Here is an 18,885-nt window from a genome sequence, read left to right on the forward strand (position 1 = left end):
ACCAGTGGACAAGGGAAGCATTTCACTTACCTCTTGCACCATAACTGACAGCTCTTTTCCCTCCTGGTGCTGCTGTCTGTCTTGCTGCTTTCTGAGTGAAGTCTTCTCATTAAGTGAAGCACCTTCTTGCTAAATCAAAAGCATCTGAATATGTAACTTTCCCAACTTTGTTTTGTTCTTTTATAACTAGTTGTCATTCTTCGAACAAGTGAAGAATGAACATTTGTAAAGTAAGCCAGTCAGAAAATAATAGAAATGAAGGAAGAAAATTAATTGAGAAAATAAAAATTAAGATAATGAATAAACATGAAGAGAATGTCAACAGTCTTGTGCAGAGCTAGAGTGAAAGTGTTATGTGAATCCTCAATAATTTTTTGTTATATAATTTGATACTTTGCAATTACCAAAGGTATACTAAATGTGTAATTATATGTATTTGAGAGTGAGTCCTGGAGAGAAAATTCTGGATAATTCTTTCTCAGAGAAGTGCACACATTATTTCAAAGAGATCATTTCTACTGAATTAGAATCTCAGACTCAATGACTATCCTGCATCATATGTCTTTGCTATTAGAAAAGCGAACAGACCTCTTTCATGAATCAGAACAGAAAGTACAGAAAAAAACTTGAAGATATATATTCTGCAAAACCTCAGATCTCTGAGGGACACTCCTTACTCTAAAAGGGAGTATCTAGTCTCCAGAGTGATCTCACTGCTAGATGAGAGCTGTGCTTTTCCCATTTCTTCTTTTCTTTGAACAGTACCGTATGCAATTGAAATTTGATGTCTTTGACATATTCATTAAAATGTCCTCACTATTTCCTTGTGCTAATACCCAATCTAATTCCACAGTATTGCAACATTCTCAGTGGATTAGTCACACACTTACATTTAGGAAATAATATTTTAATCCATTAGTGAATTGCACACAAAGAAGAAATTGCTCAATATTATTTAAGGATAAAGAATGTTGCTTAGATATGCTATAGAAATCTGACATTACTCAACAGGCAAGGTGATTTAGACATCTCAAAACTGACTTACTGGGATTTATTCTTACCTACCTGCAGTCAGACCTACAGCTACACTGCTGTAAACTTGTTTGGAACAAACTCAATTGTATATGCTTTTGGGAAAGATAATTTAAGTGTCCATAGATAAGCATATTATACAAATAAATATTTCATAATAATACTCTCATTGGTATCACTTAAGTGTTGATGTGTAGGTTCCAAATAACTGTTGAAACCCATTGTGGAATTGTGTGAGACAAGACGCTTGAATGTAAAAGCCTTCTTGTAATTAATAACTGAATTATTCCATTCCTCTGTTTCATGGAAGAAAAAAAACATATTTTCTAATCCTCACAATACTGATAGTACTCTTTTGTTGTTGTTAAAAAAGGACAAAAATGTCTTTTAATTTTCTGTACCTGTTTCGGTCTTGCTGACTCACTTCACCACTTTTGGCTTCTCTCTAGTGGCATTTGGTGCCTGTGTGAATCCTACAGGCACAAATGAATAGACTGTTGAGATATTAAGCCATCTGAGTTGTTAGTGATTTCCAAAGCCACATAAAAGTCAGACCTTAGGGGTATCTTACAGATAAAAAGCTATTCATTCTGTGTGAAACTCTGAATACTGAATTTGATCGGTCACAGCATGTAAAAGTAAAGGAAGACAATAAAGTATAATAACATATTTTAGGTCACCAGAGAACCAAATAATCATGGTATGGTTTATTAGATAAACACAATCTTCCAATGCGGAAGTGAGCAATGGAATACTGGACCTGAGACTGGGTTGGAGGGTTAAAGGTCATGACCTTCAACCTTTAGTAGTGTGATTGGATAGTTTTGAAAAAAGGAAGGTTAACATAGGCATTGGAAGAAATTATTTCTGTTTTCATATGAATATTTGCTTTACTTTGGCTGCCTTGTCTGGGGCATACAGTCTGGCAGTGTCTGTTTTCACAGAATCACAGGGGTTCAAATGGACTTCAAGATATCATCAAGTCCAACCCCCACTGTGCTAAAGCAGGTACCCTACAGTAAGTTGCACAGGTAGGCATCAAGCCAGATCTTGAGTATCTCTACAGAAGGAGACTCCGCAGCATCTCTGGGCAGCCTGTTCCAGTGCTCCATCACCTTTATCATAAATAAGTCCTTCTGCATATTTATGTGGAACTTCCTTAATTCTATTTTTCAGCCATTACTCCTTTTCCTGTTGCAAAACTCCACTGAGAAGAGCCGTTTTCGTCCCACCTCTTTTCAGATATTTACAAACGTTTATCAGATTCCCTCTCAGTCTTCTTTCCTCTAAACTGAGCAGACCCAGGTTACTCATCCTTTCCTCATATGGGAGATGCTCCAGGCCCTTCATCATCTTCTTGGCCTTCTGCTGGACTTCTAGAAGTTCCCTGTCTTTTTTGATTTGGAGAGCCCAGAACTGGACACTAGTCTAATTGTAGCCTCACCAGGGCAGAGTAGAGGGGAGGATAATCTCCCTTGACCCGCTATTCACAATTTTTTTTAATGCACTCCAGGATACCATTGGCCTTCTTGGTTACAAGGGCACGCTGCTGGCTCATGGCCAACCTGTTTCCCACCAGGATCAACAGGTCCTACTCCACAGAGCTCCACTCCAGCAAGTCATTCCCTAACCTGTACTGATGCACATGGTTATTCCCCCAACAGGTACAAGACTCTGCACTTGCTCTTGTTAAACTTCATCAGGTTCCTCCCTTCCCAACTCACCAGATTGTCCAGATCTTGTTGAGTGGTAGCAGAGCCTTCAGATGTATCAGACAATTCTCCCAGCTTTGAATCATCAGCAAACTTGCTGAGTGGACTCTATCCTTTCATTCATGTAGCTAATAAAGTTTTTGAGCAAGATGATTGAACCTAGTACTGACCTCAGGGGAATACTGCTAGCTACAAGCCTCAATTCAGAGATATATTTAATGTAATTTTATCAGTGGATGCTACTGTGGGACAATATAGGCATTTATGAACAATACTGGATGTGGAGAAAGTTTGTTTGTTTGTAAAGATAGGAAAAGTCTTTAATTTCTTTTTTTTTTTTTTCTCTTGGCCCCTCAAATATAACTGTGGTGGTTTGAGCCTGGTGAGCTAAGCTATAGTGAGCTAAGCACTATACATACACATTTTGATCTGTTTGTAAGAGCAAAAATGAGAAAGGTTGTGGGTCAAGACAAATACAGTTTAATAACTGAAAGAAAGAGGAGTGGCATGGAGATAATCACTCATCAGCTCCTGCAAGGAGACTGATGCCTGAGCACTCTCTGAGCAATAGCTGCCTGGCAGTGTACTCTCTCCCCACCTCAATTTTTATTGCTGAGCATGACATTACATGGCATGATATATCTTTTCGTTCAGTTTGGGTCAGCTGTCCAAGCGATGTCCTCTCCCAGATTGCTTACTTCTGGCCTATGCAGTGCAGGGGAGCAGAGTGGGTAAAAGAGAAGCCCTTAACACTGTGTAAGTACTTTTCAGCAGTATTGAAAACACTGCTGTTACCAACATACTTTTACCTCAAAATACAGTTCCATTCAGGATGCTGTGAATACAACGAACTCTGTCCCAGCCAGACCCAGCACACTCTTCAAAGCCCCTGAGTATAATCAGTTACGGACAACTCTCACATTCAAGGCACTGAGATGCTTTAGAGTGGTCTAGGACACTGAACATATTCAATGATGTTCATGCAATGCCATATGTATATCATCAGATTTTCTTGCAAAAGACTTTTCAATAGATGTTAATAAATTCTCTGCTAGGATCCAGTCAGGATTTTCTTTATAACCACACCTGTAATTTAAACAGATGAGGACAATCAATATGTACAACTAAAGAGACAGAAGGTAATTGGTGTAGTGGGCACTGAATACCTGGAAACAAGGTCTTTTGGCTTCAAACTGTTGAGCAGATTGTATTATATGCCTGAAGTACAACTGATATTTTCATGCTGAAACAATGTAGGTACATTATGTATTCTGGAACATATGATTTTTAATGGCCTTGGTCATGTGACTAGAGGAAAGGAATTTCTGCTGCCATTACATATATAAGTCATAATAAATAGAAAATGTTTTGTTTTGTTTTAAAATTGTAGAAAACACATTTTGTCAGTAGTTGAGTGAAATAATTCATGGGAGGATAGAAAGAGAAGACAAGGGTGCGATCAAGGTGTAATTATGCCCTGGGTGTTGCAGAGGTGTAGAAGACATGAGTACAAAAGTTCTAGAAAGCAGTATTTTGACCTTAAGTGATATTCTGAGCTATTGCTAACCACTAGGAGCTTTGGTGTCTCTATCGTAATATTGCCAACATTTAAATGTTCCAAAATTTTGAATCTGTCCATCACAAACCATAGGCATATCCTGTCCCAAACTTCAACTTCCTCAGACCATATTGGTTGAATATATATTTGAACATATATTTCTAATTGCATTCTGCTTTTGGTTTCTAAGGTTTGTTTGTTGGCTGATTTGTTTGCTTTTGTTTTTCTGTTCATTTCCTCCAGAAAATTGAGGAATCGTTGTGTATTTCAGGTATGGAAGATAGAAATCTATTCCACTAAAATGTAAGTATCTAGATCTACTTAACACTGAATAGCTTGAGATTTGTTATCAAGTTGTAATAATTAGAATATTGTCTGATGCTGGAATTGGTAAGAATCATTTACTTGTCTTGGAGACTATTAAAGAAGCTCTGAATTGTCTAAGGCAAGTTTTTTAAAACTTGAATATCTAATAACTAGCCCATAAATCAGTATGCAAAAGTATTTGCTAGAAACACTGTCTTTTCATACTTACTTATATCAGAACAACAGTTTGAACGCAATAAAATGAAGCAGAATAGGGAGATCCTCTGACTTACAATGTGTATGCTGATTCATTTTCTTGTCAGGAGAAAGACAGTGAAGTCTCTGAAGAAAACTGCTTTAACTCAGCTGACCAGAAGGTGAGTTTTAACATGAGAACAGTGGCACCTTAAGCTTGTAGTGTCATAAAACACTTTGCATTGTAGGAAAATAACTAATTTAAGATTTAAGAATACTTTTCACTTGTTCTTTCCTTCTCTTCTTAAATGAGCTATAGACTCTTGATGGCTCACCACATGAACATTCAAAATATTCATTAATTTTTGCATTCATAATGCAGAAGACATTTTCTAAATGTATGCATAAGAAAAATGAAGGAATTAGAAAAATAAACCCTCTGAACTTTCATTTAGACTGAAATTCAAATACCTTCTGTAATAAGAAGCTTTTAGTTGCTTGATCCAATTATTTCAAAAAACTTCAGGGTAATTCTAAAAATTCTAAGAGTTCCTCAATTTCCACTGAGGAAGCTGCTGCCAATTGTAAGGATTAATTACACTTCTTCTTTTTTTTCCTACATAAAGAGAAGATTAGAATGCTTCAGTGATCAGTTTGGTTAATCTTGCAGTAAAAAGAGGTAATAGTCATGTTCCAATGCATCCATCACCAAATACAAATGGATTGAATAAAAAATAAATAGCATTAGTCATCTCTTCTTTTTGCTTTCTGCTTCTAAGGTAGAAGCAGAAGGAAATTATGTATGTAACAAAGCATTGTCTTGATTTAGGTTTCTGATTTTCTGCATGAAAACAGAAAATCTGAAGCCCAAGCTAATTTTTCCTTTAAGTTTAAACAGACCTTAGTAAGCTATTTAAGGACTGTGTAAGATAAAAAGAAAAAGATTAAAAAATACCTCAACAGCAACATTCAAAATAGCATATCAGCATGAAAAGACTCCCAAAGAAGCTTGTCCAAAACACTCAAACACTCCTGGTGAGACTGACTCAATTATCAGCTGTAATAGCAGCAGATGATAGACTTCAGTAAGTGAAGTGTTGCACAGTAGGAAGATTCTATTAGCAAACACCAATTTACACCTCTGAATTGCTGTGAATATTTGTTAACATCTCCTGTATGCTTTGTAGCCATTAACTGATTAATGAAATCTTAAATTGAAGCAAATACACAGTATATGGTGAGCAGGTGTTACCATTCCCTTTTTGTAGATGATGGTGAAACTGAGTTATGTCTTTCCTGAGACCAGGCTGTTGAGTGACTGGAAACGTTCCTGAAGAGTGTATCCTGTGACAGGTAATATCTGGATCTCCCACAGCAGATGATGAGGTACTTGACTACTATCCTACGCAAAAATTATAGAATCATAGAATCATTTAAGTTGGAAGGGACTTTTACAGGTCATCCAGTCCACTGAATCTTGGGTTCCTAGTGCTACCAAAAGAAGCTGCACTACTTTTTCTTTCTCTAGTGGCTTCTAACTTCTCTCATGGAAAGTGGATAGGTTTTTTTCAGCAACAGACCATATCTGCTGAGTTAGTGCTACATACAAATTGATATGATTTTAAACAAATGGAAAAGAATGCAAAAATGATCCCATAGTAGGTAGATGACACTGCATTTAATGCTAGATGTGGCTCCAGGCAGCCTATCTGGTAGTTGGTGACCCTGCACATAGCAGGGGAGTTGGGAATAGATGATCATTATGTTCCTTAACAACCCAAGCCATTCTATGATTCTGTGATTCTTTGATTCTATGATCTACCTGAAATATCAGAGAAATTGTGTTTTCTAATAGAATTAAACTGAGAAAAGATCTTAGTTTTTCCATGTGCATCTTCACAGAGGTAAGGTTTTCCCAATTACTCTTTTCTTTATTCTCCCCTCTTTAAAACACTGGCAAATGTTTATTCTGTGCAAGAGAGTCTCCTCTCTTGCAGAAATTTCCTAAAGTTTCTTGGTAACTCATGTATAGATCCTCACTAAGACAATCATGGGTGTGAGACTGAGCCATTATTTTGCATGAATTATCCTTAACTAGAAGAAATAATGAGATTGATTGGATGTGCCTTTACTGTTATTGCAGAAATTACAAACTGTCTTTTCTTAAATGCTTTGTGTATAGAAAAAAAATTGATAAGCTGACGTTAATACAAATTTCTGCATAGAAAATTATTCTGCGTAGCAGGGCTTGCTCTCAAACTTACTCCCATGAACCCAAAGACAGACAATCAAATCTAAACCTTGTGAATAAATAAATGAACAATCTTCTCCAAAGACAGCTATTCTGGAATTAGACCCAATATCACTCATGTATTCACAGTGTTCCATTTCTCTTAGAGTTGTTTCTATGACACTGTTCCTGCTCTTTCTACTGGTTGTCTGTTTGAGATCTTTATCTCAGATTCCATACTTTGAAAAAAGATTCTGATCATTGTAACAGTAAATGTTGGATCCAAAATCATCATCATCATTATCATCAATAACTTCCTATTAATAGCCATTTAAGAAACTTCACTGTCTGCTAAACTTCATGATTTCCATCTCATCAGTTAAAGCTTTAGCAATTAACACTGTATGAAATGTAACATTTCATAGTAAATTGGCGAAATTGCAGAGAAGGAAGTTGCTGATGCTGAAGCTCAAAACTTAGAAACTATATGTTACAGGCTCTTCTGATTCCTTGGACGTGCTTTCTCTCTCCAAGCAAGACTCTGTAATACTCTGTGTTTCAGTTTTCCCAAAAGAATAATGAAAAGATATATCAGAAATTGAAGGGCCTTTTACAGTTATATATTAATCAAATATATATATCAATATATACTAAATATATATATCAAATTTATCAAATATAATTTTAAAGGCAGAATGGGAGTTATCATGCTATCCAATATTTTAAAAAAGGTACTGGAAGTGTAATTGCTCTATTTACTTCCATCTTGTGGAGCAGTAAGTTGTCATACTTCTGAATACAGTTGGCAGATGGAGGATTTCTTATTTGAATAACAGTGATATCTCCCATCTAAGAGATAGTTGCTCTAAGCTCAGAGGTAAAAGTTGGATTTCTTCTAGATCAGAAGACTGGGGGAAGAAAAAAAAAAAAAGCCAAATGAAATGCATCAGTATGTGGAGGACAAGAGTCCACATATTGTTAGGGAAACAGTAAGACAAGCCAATATATAATAAATAAATTGTATAATTTATTTTCTTATGTTTACTGGAAATTCAGTTTGAAATTTCAATTATTACTGCAGAATAGATAAAAACAGCCAAAAGTCACACTGAGAGTTTTCCTATTCTAGACTCCATGTGTTCTGTATTGTATCTCCATTGTATCTCTATCGCTATGGGTGAATGTACAGTTTCTAGATCATAAATATCGTGTCCAACCAGTAACCACTACAGGCAGAGTATCCCTGTTATGTCTGTATCCAGCTCTGTAAATATGTCTCTTACTTCCAATAAACCTGTTGCTTTAAGGTTCAGTAGAGGAATGTATGACAACAGGGAGTAATAGTGATGAGACTTTATAGAATCCAGTGTCATAATACTAAAAAAAAAAAAGCCTTGTTATGTCTTTGTTGAGGAGTGGATGGGAATTTTGCAGCTGAGTAGAGCTCTGGGAAAACTTTGACACCAGAGTAATGGATGGTCTCTTACTACACATGCAAGGTTGCAGTTCCCTCCCTAAGATTAGTTTGAAGACTATAATTAGTTTAGAAATGTCTATGATTAGCCCTGAGAATGAGTTACAATTTCATACCAACTCTGGGGTAGCTACTACTTGTTATTCTGACAAAGAAGGCTATGCAGAATGTTTCTGTACTGTAAAGGTTTTTATAGCTGCATCTGTGGCTGAACTCATACAAGCATATTTAGATGGAATGAATGAAATGGTTACTGTATTTTCTTTCTGCCTCATACCTCAACTGCATCTCACCAACCTCATAGAAGAGTGAAAATGATGGGATTTATTTCTGCTTCTAAATTGATGTCGGTCTGGGTGATTGCAGTTCTTGCCAATATTCCAGACCCTTGCATTTTAATTAAACAGCTTTGACAGGGCTAGTAAATAATATAAAAATACTGTGAGAAATTGCAGAAGATAAGAACCATCCCAGCCATGCTGGTGTGGTCTACCTACTATTATGAGTTACTTCCCATGATAGAAACGGTTAAAAAAAAAAAAAAAAAAAAAAAAAGTAGAGGATAACAAGGTATGGTTTAATGTGAGCACTGAGGTAAGATGCCTTTTAATGACTTTCTTGTGTCATTGCATGTAAAAACACTTAAGAATGTACTGAAGCCAAAAGGCCTACCTGTGTGACATGGTGTAGGGAGCCTGCTTTGGCAGGGGGGTTGGACTCGATGATCTCTAGAGGTCCCTTCCAACCCCTACAATTCTGTGATTCAGTGACAGGTATTTAAAAATGTTCCAGCCTTCTGAAGCAACTCAGGCAAGCTGCCATTCTCAAAGGAAAAAAGCACTCTCAAACCATTTCCTTTACTTTTAGCACCAGTTTATGTCACTATAATCCTCACCCAGTCACTTTTTCTTGCCTCCATATCATTCTGTTGGTTATACCTGAAAGCTCCATTGGTTGGACCACAGAACTGATTTGGATCTAAAAACTTTCCTGTCACTAAAAGAAATACTACTGTATTATCTGTATTATACTGTACTATCCTCAGTTACAATGTTATGTGGTGACATATTAGGAGACCACTTGATCTCTTCTCCAAAAGCTTATTTGAAGTGCAACCTTCCCCTTTGCAGGACCCAAAAGTGACGAAATACATAAAAGTGCAAACTTGTGTTGGAATTTGTCAAAGAACAAGTACTTTACAGATAGAGCAAAGAAACTATAAAGTTCTTTAAAAAAATAAAAAAGAAACAAATAAAAAAGAGTAGGTCTGTGTCTGTGCCTGTGTGTGTGACATAATTTTTTCTGAAAATGAAATGAGCTATTGGTGTCTGATAAAATGCACTTCACAGAATATGTTGTTAAGTGCTCAGAGAGCCCTATAAAGTGTACATCTATGTATCTAAGTAGATAGAATTAAATTTAGGGATGTTTACCCTTTACTGAAATGCTCTTATCTCAGGACTCACTGTGAAAACATGAGGCCTGACATCTTAAACTTGCCAGTACACGTAGCTTGCTGTTAAATAATAACAGTAATGAAAATATAATTAATAATAATAGAATATTCTCTACAATTGTTAATGAAAGAAATTGCTAATCTCTTGTTACTAACAGGAGAGTTCTTTGTCTCTGCTGCCAGAAACATATTACAACTTGTAATTAATTAAGAAGCATGCTGAGTGGGCTGGCAACACACATTATAAGTAATGTAATATTAAGAAATAAAGGCTTTGTCAGTGGAAAGGTGACAGAAGACACTGAGATACTGCCAGAAATAAATACCACATGATGATTACAGCTAGAGAAGAACAGCAGGTATTCTAACCACTGTAGTGTGAGTAAAGAATTTTACTTGATTTCATCAGCTTTAACTTAAAATATCATATGTGTCTTCTTTTTTCCCAGAGGCAATAGTTTGATGGAGGAAATTTTGATTCATGGTTAGAACAGAAGACTTGGAATTTGCTATTTTGAGCTCTGCCACTAAATCATTTCCTGACCTTGGCAAAGTCAATCACAGTAGCTATGCATCTTTCTCCATCTGTAATATGGGAACAATCACAATCAGATCATAAGAATATGGTGATATACCAGGAGTGAAAGATTTATAATGTTTTATTCACAAAAAGAAAATGTCTTGATGATGGTGATGTACCTTTACCTGGAAACATATCTGGGTGAAAATTCAGAAGTAGTTCTTATTCTAATTGTTTTTTAGAGATGTCTGTGTTTGTTTTTACCCAGTTCCTGTAAGACAAAGGGAATGATCATGCTCACATCTGCAGTAATGAACCTTTATTTCTGCTAGCTTGGAAATATGTTTCATCCTGCTCTGACTGCAATGCTAGTCTTCTCATTCCCACCCAAGGTGACTAAATCAAAACTTGGAGAGGGAGTAATGGCTGTTAGGAAGAGATGTGAAATGCACTGGTAAACTTAGTTTGGTGCTTCAAGAGGAAATAGATTCATCACTACATTTAACTTGCTTCTTCTCTGGCTTCCACCTGTGCTTTCAGTATTGGGCTAGCTGAAAAAACAGGGAGACAGGTTTCTTCTAAGCTGGTATAATAATTTCAGAAATCCATATAGTTGGCGTATTCTGCTCTGTGTGTTTCACTTCTGGAAGACTGGCCTGTTCTGTGTTTAAGAACAATTTTTTTAATAAAATATATATATTGTCTCACTTCTGTCTTCTCAAGACATCTTGAGTTTTAAATCTAAAGTCACTTTTGGAATTTCTGGTGTTTCTGTGTCTGTAGAAAACTTCAAATGTCATTACACATGCTTCTCTGCCAAACAAGGGCAGACTCTCATCAGCAGTGTAAATATTAGCATCACAGTCCCACCTGTTTCACCTGTTTTCATTAAGCATTAGAGGAAGCAATGGTTCTAGCTGCTGAAGTGCACTGCTAGTTCCAAACACTGCTGCTGTGTAGATTTTTGAGGATGGGTGCTGAAGGTCAACTGTTTCGTTCCATTTGAGAGCTGGAGGTGCTAAAGAAGTTTATATCTGCTTCTGGTTTGGGTATATAGTAATAGTAAAACTTGGACTACTGCATAAATTTCATTATTATTATTATATCCTTATTTGTATGTAGAAGTAGCTTTTCTTTCTGTCTGTGTACCAATGGGAATTTCAGAATTCCTTCTGAGTAAAGCTGTATTTACATGGGCACAAAACCTGTTTTTGTAAAGACTAAAAACAATCATTTGTTACCAAGTAGACATGCATTTTTTTTTCTCCTTAGATACTGGAAGATTCTTCAAGTGAATTATGTTGATAATGGTATTGAAATACATGTTTACTTTAACAGGAAGGTCAAAATATACATGTACTGGAACAGTGCAGCTATTAAGCATTAATTTCATTTGGAATTAATCAATGATGAGGAAACAAGCAAGACTCTTTTCTTTTTTGTCAGAAAGAAATGGCTGCCCTGATCTATAGCTCAGTCAATAGGCTAAAATTATGAATAATCGGGGAACAAGTTGGGAATTAACCTCTTGATCTCAGCTTGAATGCAATAAATGTAATAAAAAAAACACAGGCCTAATAATATTATCAATATCACTCCTTGTAGGTGATTATTTAGTTTGATTGCATGATTTTTACAAAGAAAAAATGGCAGTGCATTGTGTTCAATTTAGAAATGATTCATTCATAAAAATTAAATTATCTGAAACTTCATAGTGTGTTTAGTAGGCATCATATATATTGCAAAATCACTCTCTGGTTGCTTACTGCAATTTTTAAAAAGCAATAAGTAATCATACTCTTATTATTACTATTATTACTATTATTATTATTATTATTATTATTATTATTATTATTATTATTATTATTATTTAAAATTGCCCAGTGTCTCAGAAGTAACTGGTTTTATCAACAAACTGTTTCCCTGCCATGTTTAAGAACTGCTATATCTGTCTACTGAGGTTTGAACCTGTTTGTGCACATAACTGTCTCCTCGTTTACTGTAGACAGAAATCTCTCAGAATCAAGGAAGTGTTTTGCTCTTCTATCCCTAGTTTAAGTAAGCAAATTTCATTAGCGGTTATTGGAATAATGCTGATATCTCTTCATTTATAAATTTACTGTAATACATACCTACAGCATTGTAATAGTAATTATAGATAGATTTGTTGTGGAATGCTGTAAAAAATATGTTGCTTTTATTAGGCTAAGGGTAACAGTTTTTGAAATGCTCAAAGGCTTAGAGAATTTTAAGGCATTTTTAAGAAAGTAAACAGACACTTATGGTTTTAATTTGCTTTCAGTGGGGCCACAGTTAGCGAATGAGGGAGCTGGGCTTGTTCAGCCTGGAGAAAAGAAGGCTGTGGGGTGACCTAATTACAGCCTTTTACAGATCTTTCAGTATCAGCCTGTAAACAGGAGGGGAGTCAACTCTTTGAAAGGGTAGATAAAAGCAGGATAAGGGGAAATGGTTTTAAGTTGAAGGAGGGTGATACAACCTACTGTGTTGATAAGTCTGATATAACAATTCCAGTGAAGAGTACTAAGAAAATATACTGCAAAAGATACAGCTTCAGTAAATTCCACAACAAAATCTGATTCACATTGGAGGTGTCTTTGCTCAAAACAGATTTATGGAACCAAATGAATCTTCAGTTACCCTTGTTATTTCAGACAGTCCAAGGACTAAGTGCATTTATGCTTAGACCACTGGATTTTTAATATACTTCCCTATCTGGTTTCTTTACAGGTCTGACAACTGTGACCAAGCTTATTTGTAAAGATTTGCTGCATCCATGCAAGGGAAAAGCAGAGCAGTTGGCCATCAGCTAGGAAAAGCAGGAAGAACCAAACAGAAGACTTTCTGAAACAGACATAGAGTGTATTTCTCCCAGAATACAATAATAGGACTTCTCTGCCACTGTAAAAAAAACAGCATGAGGTAGGCATATAAGATGTCTCTCAGCAATATCTAGGAATTTCCCCTACACAGTTGTTTAGAATTGTGATTCATACCTTTGTTTGACACCAATATTATGAGGGTTGCCCTGAAAATAATGCCACCTGTTTTAATATGTTGGACCACAATGTCAGGGGAGGATGTTGGTGATAAGTTTGAACCTCCCCACCAGTCTAACAGAAGCTGACATTTTAGCGGAGTCTGTTGTGGTAAGAAAAGGGAAAAAAGGAGAGGAGATTTAGACTGGATATAAGAAGTAAGTTTTTACAATGAAGATAGTGAAGCACTGGAACACCTTGCTCTGATAGTTGGTGGATGCCCCATCCCTGGAGACACTGAAAATCAGGCTTCCCTCACATCTGGTCTGTATGAAGTTTTTATTGTCTTGAAGAACAAACTATTTCATCTTAGTGATATAAATTCCAGATGTATTTCCAAACAGCACTGCAAGGCTCCTGCAGAGCAGCTTGTGATGGGACAATTAATGAGAACAGCTGAAATGCATTAGTTCATGAGACTGAATAAGTAGAAGTTCATTTAATTGAACAAAACTTTCAATTTCTGTAAATGTTATTTTAAAAGTTATGATGAAAAAGGATGAATACTTTAAACTGCTTTATTTGCTGCCTACATTAATTCACAATTAGTGAGGGTTCTTTTCTTTCTTTTAATAAGCTGGAACATCAAGGAGGAAAACAAGAACCTGTCCTATAGCCTGTGTAGTCCACAGTGGACTTTGCAGGCTGATGCTCTGTAAATAGGATTGGCAACTTTGTCTTACTAGATTCTTAGACCTTTCCAATAAGAAAGAGTGGACAGATATAGTCAAAGGATATGGTAGCTTGGTTTCTTGTGCAGTAAATGCTATTGTTTGATTACTTATGCAAATAATTTATATCTGGATTCATTACCCTTTTTTCCCCGTTTACAAGCTCATATCATTTAGATCAACTTCTGCTAGAAAGAAAAAGTAGCATCTCAATCTTTTCTGACAGTGTTAAAGATTTTTTAAGGGAGCTGGTTGTATTTTTGTTTGGAGAGAGAAAAGTTTAGGTTGTAGCTGCTCAACTGAGACAGAAGTAATGTGTTACTATGTTTGTCAAGAGAGCTTGACGTACCTTTGGAAATTTCAGTATTGCCCTGAATGAGCAAATGGATTGTTATAAAGCTGATTTATGGCAACACTATCTGTAGAAGAAACTTCCGGTATCAAGCTGTGTTCTTGTTGAATCTACTACAAGAATAAGAAGTTAATTTTGGTGTTGAATAGTGCTGTTTTGTTTGCCTTTGGAATAACTTTGCAGGAAGAACTATCAGAATCTGTAATTAAATCAGTCCAACATTTGCGTTCTGATAATCCTCCCTTTACGTGACACTGCTGAATAATTTACGGTTAACTTTTGCACAAATAAGTGTTGTGTGGCACCACACTCAAAGGTGTAAACACACTTGTGCCCATACAGTATTTTTTTCCCATAGTTTTCCAAAACATCTTGATTAGAATCCACATAATTCTACTGTTAATATTTTGAGTTATCTCAGTTTTAGTGAAAACAGAGCTGAACTACTCACAGGTGATAGCTCCTCTAGTCAGGAAACTTAATCTTATTTAAATATACATACGCAAGAATACACATGTGTGTGTTTGTATGTACATATATAAGTATGTACATAATTCTGAGTAGACAAAATTGAGTAAAACACAAGGAAATACCTGTATCCAGGCATTCATTCACTGTTTTCATAGGGAAAATTCAACAAATGACCCTATGAGCTACCATCTATCCTCTTTCCCTTAGAATCTGAGCCCAAGGTTTTTGCCAATTGATTTGCATGATATGAAGTTATCATGTCTCACTGAATCATTCTATCTTTCAACCCCAAGCAGAAGAATGTCTAGTACCATTAATAAAAGGTTTTTGCAAACACAAGTGCAAGAAAATTCCAGTTTGTTTATGTGACCAACAGCAAATAAGTATTGTCAGGTTGGTACTATGCAGCTGATGCTTGCTGGTTGCCAGACTAGTGTCAGTTAGTTATTTTTTTCCACGTTTCCATTTTCTATTTCACAAAAGCATTCTTGTATAACAAAGTGAGCTTTGTTCTAAGATGTCACTGAAACAGAAGACAGAAAATAAACCAACATGCTTATGCTATGTTAGATCTCAGTCATATGTGTGAGATATGTATAAATTTAATCACAATTTTTTTTTAAAGGACTGACTAAATTTAGAAAATCCTGAATGCTTAAAAATGGGTACAGTGACAAGTAACTGGTGATGTATATATTTATATGTATATGTTATGTACATCTATATAAGAAAACCTTATCAACCACAAACTTAATCTGACAAAGCAAATCTATTGTTGTTTATGTGATCTCACCCTGCACCAGAAATATATCCTCTGCAGGTAGAAAATAACAGTATTTTGGCGGGACACAGCAGCGTACTGTAATTCAGTGGAAAAACTAATTGACGTAAAGAGTGAAATTATAGTACAGGAGAAATATTAGTAAAACTGATTGGAATCTTACCAGAAAAACAAACAAAACCCCCCTTCTCCCCATATCCCATCCAAAATCCCAGTCATTTTAATATTTAAAAGGAATATAATACTATCATTTTGCTATAATTGGTTTCTAAAATATTTTAGGTGTATGAATGATTCATTGTAGTTCAGTGTATTTGAAATCAGGCATGTGACCAAAAGATTTGCATGATTAAGCCTGCAGACCCATATCACTGAGTCTTAACTTAAGCAGAACAGCACTTCCACTGCTGATGGCAGCATGTGTGTCATGTAGGAATCTCACTTGTTGGACTCTAGTAGTTAGGTAGAAAGCAAAATGCTTGTTTTATGGATGCAGAAAAAAATGTAGCATTCTTCAAACGCTGTAGTATGCTGTCACTGAAGCTTTTGAATAACTGGTTTTCCTGATGTGATGATTTTTCTAAATTTTGACTTGTTGCCAAAATACCATTTCAGTTCAAATGATGGAATTATCTATGATTTTTCCCAATATGTCATCAAATTTCCATTTTAATTATGCCTCTGTTCATGGATGCAGGCATAACTTAAAGTACAGAAGGTTCAGTTTAAGCTTCAGGAAACAATTTGCAAGTGCCTGAGCATCTGTAGGTTACTTACAGACACTGTGCAATCTCTCTCCTTGGAGATACTCAGAAGACATCTGTACATGGTCCTGGGTACCCAACTCTAGGTGTAAGTGCTTGAGAAAGGCAGTTGGACAAGATGACTTGAGTGTTCCTCATTCAACCACAGCTGTTCTGAGAAGAAACAGAACAGAACCTCACTCAGGTCCTTTGGTTCACTCAAGTGTGTTTGTGTGATAGAGAAACATGCCTGCAGGGGAGATGCTGTGGTATTTGACTCTGAAGAGTCTATTAGCTAAGTGCAGCTCCTGCTCACAGTGTCTATTTGATGTAGGATTTTCCTGCCAAGTGGATTTACCTGGAGAAACATAATGAAATTGTGATGACCACTCTTTGTGAAATCGACACTGGAAAGATTAACAGTATAATTCTTACGCATCATTATGAACAGGCACATGGTATTAGGCAAATGAAAGTGAAGCCTCTGGTGTTTAAGGTTCCAGGAAGCACAGATGTACAGAGAATATTTCTTGCACTGGGGCAGCTTAAATGTCTCAATTATGCTTGTGTTTCTATTTCAGCATTTCTTTGCCAAATGCAGTTCCCAGACATTTACCTACACTTATGAGGACATCTTTATTTTGGCAGCTTGAAAACATCTATGAAATCCATTTTGATATTCTGAATAGAGTAGATTTTTTAATGGGATGCACTACTCACTCCATGAGGGGAAAAAAAAAAATATCTGACAGGTTTGATCTGACTCTTTGTATTTAGCATTAATCATGAAGGAAAAAGCCTCTTATTTTACATTATTCTAAATCCTTTGCAAGCACTTAACATGACTTGGGTACGTTTTTTGTTGTTTTTTTTTATTGATTCACAAAATTTCCCAGTGAACAGGGAGGCCACAGTTAGTCACATAAGTAATGTGTTTTTCCTCACTTCCTTTCACCATACATTTACTTCTTAATTGCTTTTTACAACTTTCTGGGTTTGCCAAAAACAACTATAAATTTTGACCTCTTTTTTTTTTTTTTTTTTTTTTTTTTTTTTTTCCCCTGTGTGCTGAATCTTCTTTTCATTCATTTGCCCAGGTTCACTTTTAAACTGAATGTGAAATTGACCAAATCTGCTGGTTAAAACTTTGTACCTACTTAATTTGACTTTAATTAAGCAACAAGCATGACCCCATGTTGGCCCATGTCTCAGCTCAGACCAGTTACAGGCTAAAGCGGAGCCCTGGGATAGGTTTGTAATGATGATAGGAGCAGGGGGAATGACTGTCCTGTGAAAAGCTTTGTATGCAAGATTATTTGGATCTACAATTATTATTTTACTTTCAGATTTCATTTGGATGCATTTTTGTTTCATCTTTCTGGCTTGAAGTAAGTCAGTGGTTGAAGTTCACTGTTAGCAGCTTCTTGTCCCATGGTTGAGAGAGCGGTATTAATCAGTGACCTAATTCTGCACTGTGTGAATCCAATAGAAATTGCTCTGTGTTCAACCTTCACAAAAGTGAATTTCCTTGTTATATCAGTACCATATAGCACTAAAACTATTCTTCATAAGCACTTTGTGTAAAGTTAATAATATATTTTAAATTAATACTGGTTTCTACTGCAAATGGTTAGTCTCCCATACAAAGATGGATTGAGAGCACTCCTGAGGAGAAAGATTTTGGCTGCTGGAAATACTCAGCATGAAGTGTAGTGTGGCCAGCAGTCCAAAAGACATCAGCCCCTGTGAGCCACTCAGATTAAGCCTGAAAACATGCCCATTGTAGACTCTCCAAAAGGGAGGATTCCCACCAAGATATTCAGTAGCAGCTTCTTCATAATGATATTAATGATATTAAGCATTATACTGCTGGACCACAAGGTGGATGAAGTAGGTTGCCAGAACTGAGATTAAAATAAGGCTACCAAAGGCAATCATTGTTGGGAATAACTCTGTTTATAGAATAAGACCTGTTGACCTGTATTGCCAGATTTACCAGTAACCTCTGTTCAACCTTTAAAAAATCAATGCATGGATATTAAAATTATATTAAAATCAAAACTTATGTATCCATCCAAAGTTGAGACTGACTTGTATTGCTTTTTAGAACTGGTGTTAATTTCTCAATTAAGATATTTATTTCAGTTTCTAAGGGTAATTCCACTAAAGTGAGCATAAGTGAAAGCTTATTCTCTGTCTTAAAAATAAATTATACCAATGTTCTATTCAAAAAGTGCTCGAGAACTGAAACAATTCGTATATAGGTATGTACTGTATATTTATTATGTGAGCACACATATGTAAAATATAGATATTTGATAAGAAAGT

General features: G+C 35.9%; 1 long non-coding RNA gene across 1 annotated transcript in view; it reads left to right on the forward strand.

Moving 5' to 3' along the window:
• The window catches only part of LOC107315167 (uncharacterized), a 126,859-nt gene that overhangs the window by 11,958 nt on the left and 96,016 nt on the right, over positions 1 to 18,885 (forward strand). The window contains exons 3-6 of the long non-coding RNA XR_004307593.2: positions 4,546 to 4,605; positions 4,932 to 4,985; positions 6,072 to 6,156; positions 13,232 to 13,423. This is a non-coding gene — a long non-coding RNA (uncharacterized LOC107315167). The remainder of the gene's footprint in view (positions 1 to 4,545; positions 4,606 to 4,931; positions 4,986 to 6,071; positions 6,157 to 13,231; positions 13,424 to 18,885) is intronic.

The sequence above is a fragment of the Coturnix japonica genome, chromosome 5 (genome assembly GCF_054131305.1).
Source record: "Coturnix japonica strain WE chromosome 5, WE-NBRP24, whole genome shotgun sequence".
NCBI classification, from domain to species: Eukaryota; Metazoa; Chordata; class Aves; order Galliformes; family Phasianidae; genus Coturnix; species Coturnix japonica.